We start from the raw sequence: 17,153 nt of genomic DNA, 5'->3' as shown, positions 1-17,153 counted from the left end.
GTTTTCCTTGCGTCTCGTAAATCATCTCGTAAATCATCGATCAAGCAAAACCAGGAATGAAAAAAACGGAACGTAGAACTTATCGAGTTCGCGTTACGAGCTTTCCATCGGACAGATCCTGACCAATCGTTTTATCGTGCAAATCCGCAACCGGCCAACTCGTGTTTCCACGACGGACGAATGGCGCGTGTCAGCACGTTGATAAATGCATCGGCGAAATCGAAGGAAACTGGGATGACCGAGCAAGTAGCAAGTCGAGAGCGAAATAATTTCCTCGCCTTTGCCATCTCTTCGCAATGCAATCGCAATTTTCAATTCGTTTCAGCAGCCTCTCCGTGAGTTTCTCACCTCTCTACCGATCGTATAATTATCACGATAGAATTAGAAGTCTTCTACGTTTCCAAGATATCCTCCATTCATATTCGAAGGAAAAAATAGCGCGCGATATCGACCAAGCAGCGAGCAACATTTGAACTGTAACGATGACGTCGTTTCTGAATCAGTAACGATCGCCAGATGCCGAACAACTCGAGATTCGAAATCAACACTGTTCTCGAAATTCGTCACTGAAAGCGGATTATACAGGGCAGGTGTACGATGGAACAATTATTCGAGCGATTCTGCGTGTGAACTGCAAGAGAATTTGAATGGAACATAAAAATGAAACGCACGGGCTAACGGAGGCCGAACGGTTGCGACTTAAGGGGGTGTCCTGAATTAGAACGTTCTAAAACAGCGTCTTTTTGTGATTTTTTTTAGAAGGGTAAGAAAGAAATGATGTTATTGAATTTTGAAGTATGGTTTATATGTATATTTAACGAATACAAAAAAATTTGTTTTAAAGTAAAAGAGAATATTATAACAGATTTGTGAGTCTATTTCATGGGCTACAGTTTTCAACGAAACTAAAAACCAAAAAAGGATTAAATTATTATATATTTTTCTTCTCGATGAACTAAAAAAGTTCGTCAAAAAGTTTATTTAAATAATCGTTATAGTACCTTAAAGTTAGTTTCTCTTTTTAAAAAACACATCTTGTCTTTAAACTCGACAAAATTTTTAATTTCACACTATTTTCTGCCTTTTTTTTCGTTCACCGAGAAGAACAATATATAATAATTTAATCCTTTTTTGGTTTTTCGTTTCAGTCAAGAATTACGAGATGGATCTTTCACGCCGATTGAAAACTGCAGCCCATGAAATAGGCTCGCAAATCTGTTATAATATTCTCTTTTACCATAAAAAAAATTTTTTTGTATTCGTTAAATATATATAAAACCATACCTCAAAATTCAATAACTTCATTTCCTTCTTTCCCTTCTAAAAAAAAATCACAAAAAGACGCTGTTTTAGAACATTCTAATTCAGGACATCCCTTTAAACGTCCCAAGACGTCTGACCGAAACTGGGACAAACTACTGCCTAAACAGACGGACTCCGCATTATGTCTCCGCTAATAAATCTGACTAACTAGACACGCTATATATATATACGATGCAAGAATGACGACAATTGCTGCAGATGTAGCATATTAATACAGAACAGGAGTGAAATCGTTCCTTCGTCTCCGTAGAAAAGCGTTGACAACTTGCTCGCCAAACTAAACTGTACTCGTAAGCGCATCGTCGTACAAACAATTAATTTAGCGTAATGGTCGCAAGCGTCCTAACTTGTCGCGGCTTACCGATGTACTAAATATGCCGATCAACGATGGAATTTTTTAATCCTACCATGAGAGATCGTCCGGGCGAACAGAACGAGTAGCGTGTGGAGTTGAACAGGAAAAAAAGAAAATGTTGTAAAACCAAGTATGGTACAGTGTGCGGCGAAAAACGACCCTAGAAGTAGATGAGAGGCTGGGCGACAACGAGAGCGTATACGATGGGGTGAGTGTTGTGAAGGATGAACGGTAGCTACATGATGAGAGGGTGTTTAAAGCGAGAGCCAAAGAAGAGAGGTTTGAAAGAGTATTAAGGAGCAGAACGTGTTAAGAGAGAAAAATTGTCACACGTATGTCTAACTGTTTAGAGAGAGAACTTAGTGAAATATCTTCCTGTAGCTGTGTATTCTGGAAATGTATAGCTTACGCGAGAGTAAAATTTCTCTATCTAATATTCTGTCCTATCGTGCAATACTCGTAATGATAATCACGCGGTAGTATATTTCCAATAATTAAATCATTTTCGTTATCAGCGTTACTGCCAGCTAGCCTAATTGATCGCTGCGATTATTAGCGACAACGAAGTTATAATTACCTTCAATCGTTTTAGAGCATTACCGCGCGCTATCTAACGACAAATATTTATTCAATGACGAAACGATCACGCAGAAAATATTGCAAATATTTTTTAAGCGCGTGCTATCGAAGCGCGTGTAACCCTGCCTCGAAACTATCAACCGATTATGAACCGAGCGCGTTCGATATCAATTTTCCCAGCGAAGCTGAAATGTAATTAGCTCGTCAGGATGATTTACGAAACCGCGCACGATGCAGAAGCACGGGCACACTTTCCATCGGTATTTCCGTTTCTCCCATCGAGATTAATTCGCCGCGGCCCAGCCGTCAACGTTATTAGAATAAAAATCAACGGAACGGAAGGGAATTACGTAAAATCTTGGCGGTGCAGTTTGCAGAAGAAAATCTATAAACCGAACCAAGTATCCAAAAATGTATATCTTTTTTTTTTTTTACCTGAAATTAATAAAGACGAACACGTGGAGGCTAATGAGGGTTTTCAAAATTTAATAAAAGGGACGTGCTCGTAATTGAAAGGCAACAGCTTCCAAAATTGAGTGGATATTTCAATATTTTCAAACTTCTCACCGCGAGAAATTTAATCACGAGATAAGTTTAATCTAAGTTTAGTCTTCGTGAAAGAATGGACGAATATGCACACGCTTTCGCATTTTTCCACACAAGTAAAAGTGGCTGCTTCGCAAAAGTTAATTGAGGGTAAACTATGGGAGGACGAACACTCGGGGAATTTGAGCTCGTAGGCGTGGACATGTACATTGTGAAAATGAAAAACCCTTCGCCGGTATTTTCTTCTCGCAGTTGAAACATATTTTCCTTCTAACTCGTCCCGCCCCTAATTTTCCCAGCAAATTTCCCTTTTTCCGACTCCTGCATCTCTCCGCAAGATACGCGAACACGTAAGTTGCGTATGGCAACAATTTTCACCTCTCGCGTTATTTTCCCTTCTCGCCGTTGAATTTCACACCTTCCTGAGCGTTCCTCGGCGACGACGCAGCGAGTACCGAAGCACGTGCTACCAAAGCTGTCCCCGCGTCGTTTAGCCGTCAGAGTCACGCGATTAAAATACAACTGTGCAAATTAATTTTCGCTATTTTCTAATATCGACCAGCCAGCATATTTCTTTCCATTTCTTTGCCGCATGTTCGCGGAAAAATACAGCGTGGCAGGCCCCATAAATCACGCCGACTTTCGGCACCAGACGACTATTCATAGTTGATCCGAGCGTGTGTAGGAGCGTACCTTTGTTGGCTCTGTAGCTCGCGTGATCTATAAATACATCGCATATAGGCACGAAACGTCGCGTCGCGTCGAAAAAACTTTCGCATTTCCACGCCGGCCGTGTTTTACGTCGGCCCATCTAACGGCCTTTTCCTCGCGAGAGCATCGTACGCGATTCGATACGCTCGAAGGGAAACAAATTCATTGGTTAGCCATGCGACAGGCTATTTCTTGGAACGCGCCCGGTGTCGCTTAACTACCTTCCAGCTTTCAGACCTGAATTGAATACTTTTTACGATATTTTTCCATTACGTATTCGTTGCTTATGAATGAATACGATGGTCATTCAAGATACATATGTGGTGGCACTCGACCACGGAACTTTGCAACGGCTTCGCGACACAAAGCGCTATACCTTTAAAGCGTCGATATGCCTAATGGTACCATCGATATCCCTACGGTTTTTTCGCCGAATATTCGGAGGAATGCATACTGTGGCGGACATCTAATAAACGCGTGCGTAGTAGGGATATCGAAAAAAATCCGCTTGGTTTCGAACAAAAGATTCATTCTGCGCTGAGCTGCGAAGTGCGAAAGGTTTAGCGTCATAGTAAAGCAAACACAATTCAAGATACGTGATTCTTAACGCTAGAACTACCACACCAGTCAAATTGACTGGTTTTACAATTTTATTTTATAATTCCTACCTCGTGTTATATTTTTCCCCCGCAATGGTGTAATGACTTTCGCAACGATAACTAAAAGAATGATATAATGAATTTTATTTCGTTCTTTATGTATTCAAACTGAAAATAATTTTGTATCAAGGCTACTTGTACCAATACCAGTCGAAATGACTGGTACTTGTCAAAGTGTAGAAGAGTTCTGCAATCTGTTTATTGAAGGCCAATTAACCAGTTTTCTTGTTTTCTACAATTTGCCACACGTTTTTCAAATTTTTACCGCGTATCATTCGATACGACGATATCAGTTATCAGGAAAGTTCCGGATCGATCGCTAGATCGCTGGATGATAACACTAGAAATATCACACCAGTCAAAATGACTGGTTCTACAATTTTATAAATGTGTCAACCCTCGCTTAGGGACCATACCACGTAACATGGAATTGCTTCTGTAAGAAAGTAATAAATCAGTAATATTTATTACGTATTTTTTAAAAGATAAGTCATTTTGACTGGTTTTGGTAGAAATAGCTTCGTGTTAACTATCGGTAGTTCTAGTGTTAACTCTTGATAGTTAATCGTTAATCGTTAATTGTTGATCGTTAATTGTTGATCGTTAATTGTTGATCGTTAATTGTTGATCGTTAATTGTTGATCGTTAATTGTTGATCGTTAATTGTTGATCGTTAATTGTTGATTGTTAATAGTTTAATAAACCTTTTTCGTTGAACGAGAGTATTTTTTTGTGGACACTTCCACCAACCACCTCACATACAACCGATGTTTCTTCGACCAGTCGCGGAGAGACGCAATCGCGAGGAAGCGTGCCAACGGGAGTCGTAAATCCCCGTTACGATGAGACAATCGACGACACGATTTGACCGATCCCCTATTTCGATTAGGATAATAGAGGTAGTTTAATGAGTAGAATGCTTGATTAACAGTTCAAAGATATTAGGTCATCCCATAAGTTCGTGCCGTTTTTCGAGCGGTTATATATGTTATCTTTTTTAAACACCTATGAATCGTTGTCCTAGGTATTTTCAGAACATTTCACATCTCTTGAACTGTCGAACTTCGTGATTTTTCAACAAGATCCCGAATTTTATCTTCGTCTGTCCGAGGACGACGCCCGCAGCGTTCCTCGTCTTCTAAACAGAAATTCCCAACTCTAAAACGTTGGAACCACTTCCTACAGGTGCGAGATGAAAGCGCATTTTCTCCGTAAACAGCACATATGTTTTTCGTGGCAATTGTTACAGAACTTCCTTTCCGAAATTCATATAACACGAGATGTCGAAAATGGATACGCATTTCACTCGTGATTTTTTACTGTTAGGAGTCGCTCTGTTCGCTATATTACGATCTTATACCCACGAAAATCTGCTCTAGCCTGTTCTCGATCAGCTAAGCTCAAGTGCATTGGTCCCTTATCGCCATATGTTTATAAATCGACACATGAAATGTATACACAAAAGTCGGCACGAACTTATGGGATGACCTAATATTATACAGGGTGGTTGGTAACTGGTGGTACAAGCGCAAAGGGGGTGATTCTACGCGAAAAAAGAAGTCGAAAATATAGAATAAAAATTTGTTTTTTAATTTTCCCATCGAGACAACGATCTACAGTAAGATCCGTTATAACGAGACGCGATAAAGTGCACGCGTACCGAGCGAAAATTCAAAATCGATTTTCTCGAAAACAAAGCCTCGAACGAAAAATTGTTATTCTATATTTTCGACTTCTTTTTTCGCGTAGAATCACCCTCTTTCCGCTTGTACCACCCTGCCTACCAACCACCCTGTATATTTCCAACAACTTTGTAGAGAAGATAGTTACGCTGGTGCGTAGATAGCAAAATAGGTGGCTGATCTAAGAGTGGAAACCTGGTAAAGAGATGTTGACTGTTCTAAAGATGATGAACCAGTGAAGTTCGGTGGCGATACTGTCGCAAAGGAAAACTATTATTCGATGGTGATCGCCCCACCACTGGAATCCCGGGAAAACCCACGTTTCCACAATTTTTACCTGATGGAGCAATAACCATAAGGAAGCTCTTGACTTGAAGATGTTTTATGCCAATTAACGGCCTTAACAGTAAATCAAAAAGCCTTCCTTAGGATTATTACGGTCCGCTTAATTCTATGTGCACAGCTGGTGGCCGCCTCGAACGTAAAGAGTCACCGACCTTGAGGTGTGTTACGACCGTTCGCGGAGAGACGCGGTCGCTAGGAAAACGCGTCAGCGAGAGGCGTAAATTCTCGCTACGATTCGGTTAATCGACGCCGCGAAATAGTCGTTCCCCTGTTTCGGTTAAGATAACAGAGGTGGTTCAATGAATGTAACACTGTATAGTAAGTTATATATCACCGTTTATTCTAACAACTTGTAAAGAAGACAGTTACGCTGGTGCGTACGTATAAGATGAGTGAGTGACTGATCTACGGGTGTATTCCCGGTCAAAGGATGTTGACTGTTCGGAGGATGGAAAATCAGTGCTGTTCGGAGACGATGCTATAGCGTAGGTAAGCTAAGGATGGGTGTGTCTAGCGCACGGGACCATCGGATTTGTTGGTGACGATTTTGGCTAAGAGAGCGAGAGAAATAGGCTTCGTTGTTGATTGGTTAAACGAAGGTTGGTGGACTAGGAAGGGTCTTAGCCGCCCTCGATAGAAAGTGGTTAGTAGGAGGAAAGTTGCATCGTACGTTAGAAAAACTAACTTTCCCTTGTCAAGCCGTAGTAGACAATGGTCTTTAGAAATGATTCGGAAAACAGATGATTGTTCGGTTTGAAGGACCTCGACTAGGAAATTCCTGAGATTTATGGAAGGTACTTGAGACTATTGAGGGTACGCAGTAAGTATCCGAAGACATCTAGTTGCCATCTTGCCCGCGGTGTGTGACCTGGTCTAGGTAGAGTGTTACGCGACGTAACAAGGTGAAATATTCGATTCGATTAAGAGGGATATGGTGTAAGGCATAATTTCTATAACGAAGCTGGCGGCTTAAATAAATGTATTTGACTCGTCTGGAACGCGAACCTGGAAAATAGTCCGGGTATTGGTGAGTGTTCGACACGCGAGTAGAAAGAACAATGAAAGCAACGCTGCCTCGGCTTCTTCCATTATCATTTATTTCCCTTAACACCAATGTATCGGACGTGCTCGATCAAATTGACCGCAAGCCATTGATTCTTACTCCCTCCACCGGCTCTTCACCTATACAGGTATCGTGTTGGCAGATAATATCGAGAAAGCTCGTCGATCAAAGTTCCTACGACGAAGAACGACGGAGTTTCGTCGAAGGTGCGAAAACGGAACGCCGCGGTATAATATAAAACTAAGTAAGCTACGAGCGACAGATAAGAATCGCAGCAGATACCAAGTATGCAAATGTCGTTGGCGAAGGAAACACCAGCTAGAAAGATATTGCATCCGTTTAAACTGGCTACCATTTTTGATACCTCTTATCATCGATAAGGGTGAAACAAAGCCGAGAATCGTTCGATCCTTGAGATCATCTTCGGCCGCAAAGATGCTCCTCGGGCGAACAAAAGGCGGATCGTAATCGCCGATTTTACGTTCTCCGCCGATGGTCGTTTTCAGCAAATAACCTTCTCTTTCTCTTCGGACGCAACGCACGCCGATTTAACCAACGAGGCGATCGGCAGCTCTTCAACGATCGCGCTACCAGCGATTTTCTATTCGGCTACGTTCGTAGATATTCGGCGTCTCGTTGCCAAGATTCAATCGGAGTATCGAAATGGGACGTCTGGACAAAAATCTCTTGGATGGATTTCGCAGCTATGGGAACTAGGAAAATCTATTTTGCACAGGTGGGCGAAAATTTCCGATTTACGTCCGGCAAACATGTACTTGCCGCGATGTACGTGGATGTATCGTTCTGGAAGGTTAGAGAGGGGCAGAAGGTGGAGGATAAAGAGAGAAATCGGAGGGAATATCCGCGAAGAGTTTGTTCTATTATTTAAATCGCTACAAACAAGCGCACGAGAATTCTCGAGACAGGGAAAACAGTCCTCGCCGATTCTTTCGTCGAGGTATAAATTCCTACGAGGAAATAAAGCTCGCTGGCCTTTCCTCGCTCGAAAACCTTTTCTCGCGGAAATTTCAAGTTTATTTTCGCAAAGTAACCAACCGTGCGAATAAACCGCAAACTACCATCTTATGTTTACCAAGCCCCGATGATTCCACGATAAAGCTGTTCGAGTATTATTCAAAATAGTCGAAAACTCGTCCATTAAAAGAGTTAGACTTATATTTCAACGGAATGATAGAAACCAATTAGACACACGTGCTATATTTCGCGATAACTGATACAACTATCGTGTGGGACAAGATCGCTGGAAATATTAATATCGTTCATTTTTCACGACCAATACGAGCAATATACGAGATAGCAACGGGGAATTAAAGCACAGGCGATGTATCTGCGCTGCTAAAATACCTGCACCACGAAGATAAAATGTAAAAGGTTTCTCAAAGAAGCGATTAGAGTATCTGATCTTTAGTTCAAGAGCTTTTAGGTTCGAATCTCGTACGAGCTCTTTAATTCGTCTCTGGGAATTAATATTCTAACGTTCCTGGAAGGATCGATCGTCGATAAAAAAAAGTGAAATTGTGAAAAATTCTTAGACGATTCTCAGCTAACTTTAATATCTGGTGAATCTGGTAAAAAAATATATGCTTTGTTTCTATAATCGAAAGTGACTATTAAATCGACCGTTTCTTGGACGAGCGAGTGGCATTTAAAATGTTCGACAAATTCTGCAAATGCAGACTGTTTCTCGCGATATTAGTCTGGACGCAATTGGTCCGTAAACGAAACATTAGTTGCACGTATCAATCGTATGGAACATCGAATTATGTACAGGTATTCGTGCAAGGGAGCAGCAATTCGCGATACCAGAAATGAACGAGCTATTCGGTGCGATCACAAGGCGGTAGTTAATTCGGTTAATTTAAGGAAGATTTATGGAAACCTGGCTGCGCGCAGGAAACAGAAGATCGACATCTGTTGCTAACGAATGACCGAATCGCTAACGAATGGCTCCGATACTCGATACACCTTCGTACAGGAGCAACTCGTCGATCGATGTTACGATCAATGAGTAGCCTGCTTTCCGTGTTAGATTCATAATGCATTTAACAAACGATAAACAAAATCTTCCTGGCTATTTTAAATATTAAATCCGTTGTCGTTAATGGCGTACGATACGCATCGAAGAAAATAGGTAAATTTCGACGTGTCAAAACGGATCGTAGTTATTAATTACAAACTTTGTTGTTAGTATGAGTTAGTTAGAGAAGTGTGTACGACCAAGTGGTTGGTATAATAACTAGTCGTGCAATTCTCTATAAAGTGGCATGGTTAATAATGCCACAAGCCATAAGAGACCTATCCCTTTATTAACGTCTACCTTGAATTCGTAGATTCATCGATTTCCCTTTTTCTCTTAATTTTCCTATCGAGGGATTTGATCATTTTTCGAATAGCAAGACTTGTAGATAAGAAAGAAATACACGCTGGCATGGAATCGTCTGGAATAAATAACCCGTTTCGAAAGTCGAAAAATGAATTTAACCAGGGCAAATAATTCTGACCTTCTCGCCGATGAAGTATCCCGAATCCGACAAACTTGGCCACAAACTCTTGGCCGAGAACGACATAAACGCGCTGACAAAAGCAGAATTATTAGTCGCAAGAACGAGATACGGGTAGAGAAGGAACGAATTTAAGATATAACCAACGAAACGTAACAAAGCGGTACGTAACAGAGATAATAAAAGAAATTTTTGGCACAGCGTGACGCAGCAAATCCCAATCGAGTTGCCTGGGAATAGATTTAGTTGGCACGCGTAACGCCATGTAGAATGTGACCGTGGGCCGAACAGGAAACAAAAACAGGGTCAGGCCAAGCGAAGTTTGGCCGTTCGTCAGACTTACCAGGGCCACCGCGTCACCGTTAAAAACCTCCCATATCGAATACGATCGCCGCTAAGTGCGCCGACAAAAAGCGTAAGACTTTACGAACGTCAGTCGATTAATTTGTTAATAAAATTAATGCTGCCGCTTGGGAACAGGTTGCCGCTTTTCGTAGAACGAAAAACCATCTACCGGACGAAAGCGTCGATGCTACGGAACGCCGTAATAGAAAGAAGCAGCACGTTCCAGTTCCGCTTGTGCGGTTTTACTTTCTGTGCTGCTGGCATACGCAGATTGCTGTATCGCGTATTCATGGCCCATTAATCCCTTTACGGTCAACATGTTGTCATGTCCGCGCGATTCACCCTGGCTCCACTCGGCTGTTTTTTTTTTATACTAAACCGCGACTTCAGCAATCTGTTGAAACTTATATTAGCGAGAAATTAGCGCGATCGTCAGCAACTATATCTTGCCATATCGCGTAAAACTGTATTTGAAAATATTAATCAGTTGCGACCTCTTCAAATGTGTCGGAAAAGGTAAACGATGACGAGTATGCTCGTCAAGCACAGGGTATGTGTGGCTGTCGTAACGTGGAATTAAATTGTACCGAAATGTCCGTTTCACTTTTCAATTTTATCACTGGGTTTTACCGCAATTGCAAAATCGCAATTTAAACAGCAAATTGCAACTACTTTTTACGCATGACGAGCACACTCGTCATAACGCAAAATATTTCACTTTCTTCATGACGAGTATACTCGTCATAACGCAAAATATTTCACTTTCTTCATGACGAGTATACTCGTCATAACGCAAAATACTTCACTTTCTTCATGACGAGTATACTCGTCATAACGCAAAACATTTCACTTTCTTCATGACGAGTATACTCGTCATAACGCAAAATACTTCACTTTCTTCACGACGAGTATACTCGTCATAACGAAAAATATTTCACTTTCTCCACGACGAGTATACTCGTCATAACGCAAAATACTTCACTTTCTCCATGACGAGTATACTCGTCATAACGCTAAATATTGCCGTCTCTTCATGACGAGTATATTCGTCAGAAACAGCTAATAACTGGGTAATGGTTAACGCGTTAAGAAGCGATGCTCCTTAATTACGTTAGATTAATGAGAAAAAGTACGTATCGTTTGGCTAAATCGATCGGGAAAACGAGCAATGTGACGAGCAAACAGTGTCGTAATTAGAAATACAATTATAGCGTGACAGTATACCATAGAATCGACGAGTGTATCCCGGTGGGCTATTACTTCCTGCTGGCACGATGGATTCGAGGTAATCCTCCAGTTTCGCGATTCTCGGTGAAATATTTAAACGACGACGTAACTTGTGCCACGGGACTAGGATTAGTAGGATAAATATAGCCTTAAAGCGAGTGAAAGTTACAAAGACGAGCCATATCGTTGATAACCTTCAATGACAATGCACCTCGACCACCGGCTATCCTATCGTTGACTTCAATCCACAAACAATACACAAAGCTATTACGAGTTAGCCGTAATACAACTGGCTTTTATTTGCGTCTACAGTATCCATGTAAATATATTTAGAGTTAGAAATCGTGCTGTTACACTACTGAAAGATCTATATCTCCATACATCTACCGATATACCTGTCGTTTGTTTAAATATTAAACGTTTGCCTTATCTTGTAGCCTAACGAGATGTCTGTCTTTTGTTTCTACAACCATTATCACCTTTTGTTTTATTTCATCCTGTTATAGAAAACAAGTAGAAAATCAAAAAAAAAAAAAAAGAAAAAGAAAAGAAAAAAGGGAAGATCTGATTACTCTACCAAAAGTCGAGTTTCCTCTTACATATTCTCTTACGTACGAGATAACGAAAATTTGCAATTTTCCGGCATAACCGAGCTACTGGCCATAAGGATTAACTGAAATAAACGTCTCAAGTTTTTGAGATATCTAGTTCGGAATTAAAACTCTCGCGGTTGATTGTGCAATCTGCATCGGAAAACATTCACCGGAAAAACGAATATCGCTGGAGGGGAGTTTGCGTTGCGAAATGAGGGGAATGAAAATTCGGATTCAACTTCGGATCGCCTTCACGTCGCCACAATAAGAGAAATTTTACGCGCGATCTTCTCTCGCGTTTCAGCTAGCGATCGATTTAACAAGCAAATAGAAAATCTTCCTTCCTCGCTTGAAACCCTAGCGCTCGTCTGCATATTCGTAACGCCTCTGCCGAACGGTCTTGTATCCCGTCACTTGAATATTTTCAGCAGGGCAAGTGTGATGTCATTAAAAGAAGCGGTTCGCGTCCTGAATCGCAGCGCATCAATATCGCGTAATTAGTAACCGCGGCAGTGCATAATTAACAGCAACGAAAGGTGTTTCGTCGCGTTTGTATGTCACGAACTCTGGCTTCGCGTAAATCGAAACTGCGTTTGCCAGACAAATATTACGCAGCTCTCTGGTCCTCTTTCTCGCGTGCGACAAGATCCTCGCGAATTGTACAATTGCGCGAACTTCTCTTTCCAACGCTCGGATTGATCGCTTCTGCGACGCGATACCGACTTTCTCGATTTCGATGACCAGACGCGCGACCACGCCTGTACCCAAAGAATCCCACTTTCGCTGCGATTTATCCAGCACTCGGTCGATAACGTAGGATTTAGAGCGGGTTAATGCGTTTCTCCAAATCCGGATCGCCATCGCGATAACATTTTCGTTTACAGTTTCGAGGAGCTCGCGGATTCCAGTGGCTCGATTCATCGTGATATCGGGTCGCGACAATTATTTCCAGACGATTTTACTCGGCGTCGGCACACGATATCGGGAACGTGTAATTGGTCGAATAGAACTGTATAAACCCGGCTGCATCAAACGTGTATTTACGCGTCGCCTCTCATACGAACATTCCATCGTTATAAAACGAAATTGCTTATGTCGGTGTTGGCGTGCGTATCAAATACTTTAGTAAACAAAATTTGCCAGTCGATATCGAATTCCAATAAGGAATATCGAGTTTGTAATTAACAGACGGATCAAAATAACAGTCGAAGATGCAAGGAGGGCGCCAGGCTCGCTCTTCCCCCTTAACCTAATTCATTGATCGAGTCATTTGACCAGGATAAATCATATTCGAACATTTCTCGAATTATTAATTACGTTCATTGTCCAAACGTGAAAAAGTAATATACTGTTCCATACGACGTGTACGACAATGCACTCGTGATAGAACGATGGTTTCTTAAATCAAAAGACAGTGAGAAAGGAAGAGGAGAGTATTGAAATATGTATAATTTCGTGTACTAGACTAGATTGGCCGCGTAGTAGCGACACACGTATGTGAATATGAGTGTGCGGAAGTATGTGTGTGCGCGACGTCTCGAAAAACAGATGAATATGACTGTTCCATTGGCAGTGTGGTATGAAAGATGGCGAGACAAAGAAAGAGCTGAGACGCGTACAAATTTACATCGACGAAGATCCTGGAAATCGTTTATTAAATAAATCTATAACTATTTTAATATGAATCCTAAGTGTAACCTTAGCGTTCCTTTACTTTTATTTCGGCAATTAAGATCCACAATTCTCAACAGAGAGTTTCGCGTAGATTAATATTATCTAAGGTGGTTAACGCGTAGCCTTGTTTGATAAAGGAACGAGTGAATGAATTTGTAATAGCAAGATATATTGAGACAAGTATATGTACAGAGATAATGTATGCCGATTTCGAACGTAGCTACAATACCAAAAGAACATCATAGGAAGCACGTTCATACATTTCTATCAACGGATGTTACCACAAGAAGTTAACCTGCCTGTATAACTGTAGTTAAAGTGTTGAAATGGAAAACTCCATACCTTTTTTAATCCAAATTTACCAAATGTCCAGCTGGACAAATTGTAAAGTACAAATTAAATAATAAAAAAAAATCTTTTCTAATGTTTAGTTTTCTTAGTCCTCGAAGCCATTGAAAATTGTTTAGCGATAAATCAATTTAAAGGGCCTCTCAGCCTCATAGTTTTTTAGGAACACGCGTTGCACAGATGATAACCGTGGATAACTATGGATAACCATAGACCCATGGCTTCGAAGCTCTTTCGTAAAGTAACGCTGTCAGCCTGCGATCTGGACTAGCATACACATTGTACTTAAACATAAACTTGCTCAAATATATTTTTCTATTATACATTCATCCACACATTTTCTCTCTATCTCTCTCTCCCTCTCTGTTACGAGATAAAACCTTAAGACGACGATTACAAGAAACAGCAATAACAGTCTTGTAACTAAAAACAACGTCAGTATTAAAAAGCACAATAATATGGGTCTTTGCCAGTTTTTGAGTTTTCCGTTTCAACTTGAAACTTTTCCTAAGGCAATTGGCCGCTACGTATCAATGCAAAGTAAATGCACGAATAATTGCACTCAGAGAATTACGGGTAACGATAGATAGGGCGTACTGACGTGTTACAATACGATAGCATAAAAATCACCACGTGTTAGTTCGCATCGAATCGGCGAATGTATAATTCGATACTCGACGCGTATTGAATTATCCGCAGGGAGAAGATATTCTCAACTGCATTGAGAGTGAAAAATCAAGTTTCTGTAGGAACGCGTAGGAATCGGTGGATCGAAGAAACTGCAATTTTCAAGCTCCTTTTAATAATAAATACGTGATAAAAGGAATTCACGAAGAGAATTGACCGCAGTACTCGACTTGGCTAACGATACGGACAGTAAGGCGAGAGAGGAAGGTCGTACGGAAACGGGAAAGAGGATAGCGAAGCTACGGTTACTTCTTCTTTAAAGCGATATTGCTTCTTCCGGAAGATCGTACTAATCGGGAATTCCTAATTAAAGTAGGCAACTGGAGAATATATTTCCCATTTTATCGAAATACAGTTCGCGTAGTATCGTGAAATAAACGAAGTATTCTTCTAAGCGAAATTTGATAAATATTTCCAGAACGAAGTACTAGAAAAATTAGCCAAAGCGTAGCGGATGTACAGAGTGGAATTTGCATAGGAAACGCAGCTGCCACTTGCAGCAAATTCGAAAAAGGAAATTAGCTATCCTTTAATGGCCCGTCCGGAATGAGTTTACCGAGCGTACCTTAGCATCCTCACGAAACAGGTGCTAAACGAAAACAGCCAAGATTTGTATATCGTAAAATGCGAGAAGCTACTCGAACCGGTTAACGACAACCACCTTGAAGAATTATTATTAGAAAAAAATATTAGAATTCTAATCTATCGTGCGGAAAATTGCCATTTCTGCGAAACTCTAGACCAAGCGAACCTGTTATACCTCGTTGGTATTTCTCCGCGTTTAACACCAGAACTATCACACCAGTGAAATTGACTGGTTTTACAATTTTATTTTAAAATTCCTACTTCATGTTATGTTTTTTTCCGCAATGGTGCAATGACTTTCGCAACGATAACTAAAAAAATAATACAATGAATTTTATTTTCATTTTTGTGTATTCAAACTGAAAATAATTTTGCGTAGAGGCTATTTATACCAATACCAGTCAAAATGACTGGTACTTGTTAAAGTGTAAAAGGGTCCCGTTTTCTACAATTTGCCACACGTTTTTCAAATTTTTACCGCGCATCATTCGATATCAGTTATCAGGAAAATTCCGGATCGATCGCTGGATCGTTGGATGCTAACACTAGAAATACCAAACCGGTCAAAATGACTGGTTCTACAATTTTATAAATGTGTCAACCCTTGTTTAGGGATTATGGTCCCAGATGGATTAATAATACGAAAATTATACTAAATTGAAATGAAAAATTGCTTTTTTAAGAAAGTAAATCAATAAACATAAAAATATTCTATTATTACGTATTTTTTAAAGACCAGTCGTTTTCTCTGGTTTTGGTAGAAATAGCTTCGTGGTAACTGTCGGTAGTTCTAGTGTTAAGGAGCATCGAGATCCGCGAGAAGAAGGTCGCGTGCTAACAATGGGTTAGTCTTTCCAAAGGACGTTCAAGTTGGAAGACGAGCCAATGCGGAACGCGAGGGAAATTTTTGGCTACGACTCGGTAGACGGCCTCTGCGAATACGATCTGCGTGGACGATCGAATGGAAAGATCGGTCGCAGAGCGACGAAGTCGGAATAACAGGCTCGAAATTCAAAGAGAAAGTATTTATCAGAAAACAAGTAGGTCTGGCGCATGGAGCTGAATGGAAAAAGGGGAGGAAGCATTGTGAATGGCGGAGGAGCGATGCCTGTGTCCCTTTCCCTCCCACGTACCCCTTGCTTGTTGTTTGCTTTGGTGGCAACCTAAACCCTTGGAGAACGAAAAACAAACGAATAGAAAGAAGAAAAGAAAAGCGAAAAAGCGTAGGGGTGGTTTTTAATCGTAGCAACACTCGCTCCGGCACGCGGACTTGCTGCGCCACGATACGACGTTTACGGGCTGCGTTTGTATGCAGCAGCGGTTGCGAAAGTGGTGGAGCAGCAAGCGACGTGGCATTGTTAGAGCGGTGCCGAGGAAAACACTCGGCATCGTTGAAAACCAGGCGAAAGAGAAACAAAGAGGCCGATGCTTGTCCGCGGATTTTTCAAAATCGACAATGCCCCGATGGGCGTATCGAGGCAGAGGACGTGGAACCATCAAAAGATCCTGCAGGAGTTTTGTCGCTCGGGCAAATAAAGCCAAAGCCATTGTACACGGTTATCAGCTTTGTTCGAGACGCTTCCGATATCGGAGATATCTTTCGCCACCCCTTCCCTGCGCGATTCACCTTTAATCTGCTGTCCGATGCCAGACCACGAGAAATATTTCCGTGCGATCAACGCGGCAGGCTACCGCCGATAAGCTACGTGCATAGAACTCTTCGTCAACGCAAAGAGCAGTGCTTTACCCTCTCGAGTGCTCTTTTTCACTTGACGGTTTCATTACACGGCTGGACCAAGCTCGGTAGCCAGCGACCAAACGTGCAATCGATATTACGAACGCGTGTGAGCAAACGGAAGAGAGATTTGCTCGAGATCGTCGTCTAAAGACGATTCTCTTGAACAAGGAC

The 17,153-nt window shown here is 41.3% G+C and overlaps 1 protein-coding gene across 2 annotated transcripts in view; it reads right to left on the bottom strand.

Moving 5' to 3' along the window:
* The window catches only part of shaker (potassium voltage-gated channel protein Shaker), a 238,443-nt gene that overhangs the window by 213,182 nt on the left and 8,108 nt on the right, over positions 1-17,153 (bottom strand). The gene's annotated exons all lie outside the window — the stretch shown is intronic.

The sequence above is a fragment of the Bombus vancouverensis genome, chromosome 1 (assembly GCF_051014615.1).
Source record: "Bombus vancouverensis nearcticus chromosome 1, iyBomVanc1_principal, whole genome shotgun sequence".
Lineage (NCBI taxonomy): Eukaryota > Metazoa > Arthropoda > Insecta > Hymenoptera > Apidae > Bombus > Bombus vancouverensis.
The sequence above is the reverse complement of the archived record's forward strand: the minus strand, read 5'-3'. Positions and strand labels throughout refer to the sequence as shown.